Below are 967 nucleotides of genomic sequence, written 5' to 3' on the forward strand. Positions count from 1 at the left end.
CCTGCCTCGGCCTCCCAAAGTGCTGGGATTACAGGTGTGAGCCACTGTGCCCAGCCAACATTGCTTTAAAAGTTAGAAACAAGATGAAGATGGTGTGGCCACCATCAGAGTGCGCCTTGCACCTCCAACTCAGGAAATGCACCTGAGCAAGGGCCTCACCCACTGCCCTTAGGAATCCCTGGCAGCCTTAAGGCCCAAGTCACACCACCACATGCTGCTCACCAACAATGACTGGGGACAGATCAGTTCCTGGGAGACGATGTGACAGACTAGTTCCTGGGAGACACTACTCCTGTGACAACCACCTTTGGCTTGAGGACTCCCTTATGGCTTTGCCAAATCTTCCTGAGTGCACATGTTTCCACCCAACCTTCCCTCCAGCTCTGCTTCACCAAACACAGCAATGCAGGTCTGTGGGGTCTCCACACCTTCCCCGCTCACTCCTCAATGCCCCTTATAGGGAGCTCCCCTAGTAAAATCCTTGGATGTTTTTCTGTCTTGGTATGTGCTTCTAGCAGGACTTTGATGGAGTTCAGGATGTGCCTTCCCAAAATACAGCAACTTAACATACTGAATATTTTAAGCTGAAGGAATTTGAGAAACGGCATGGGCAGGCAGGATTTTCTGACCTTCCCCTGTAGTAGGTATAAGACCCTCCTGTGAGAGGTGCTCCCCCTATACCAGAAGGAAAGGCATATCCTTATTTCCAAAGACGAAGGCTTGCCAAGAGGGATCTGAACACATAGGCCCGCTGTTTCGCCACTTTATTAAACTTGGCTCATACTCTCATACTCCTTTTGTCTTATCATACTTCTCCATGACTAATCAAAAAATTGTCTTCTCTCTATATATAAACATACATATATACATATATATAATATGTGTGTGTGTGTGTGTGTGAGAGAGAGAGAGAGAGAGGAGCTGTATCATGGGTAATTTTGTTGATGTTTGAATTAGAAACAAGCAT

The sequence above is a fragment of the Colobus angolensis genome, unplaced genomic scaffold (genome assembly GCF_000951035.1).
Source record: "Colobus angolensis palliatus isolate OR3802 unplaced genomic scaffold, Cang.pa_1.0 Scaffold260, whole genome shotgun sequence".
NCBI classification, from domain to species: Eukaryota; Metazoa; Chordata; class Mammalia; order Primates; family Cercopithecidae; genus Colobus; species Colobus angolensis.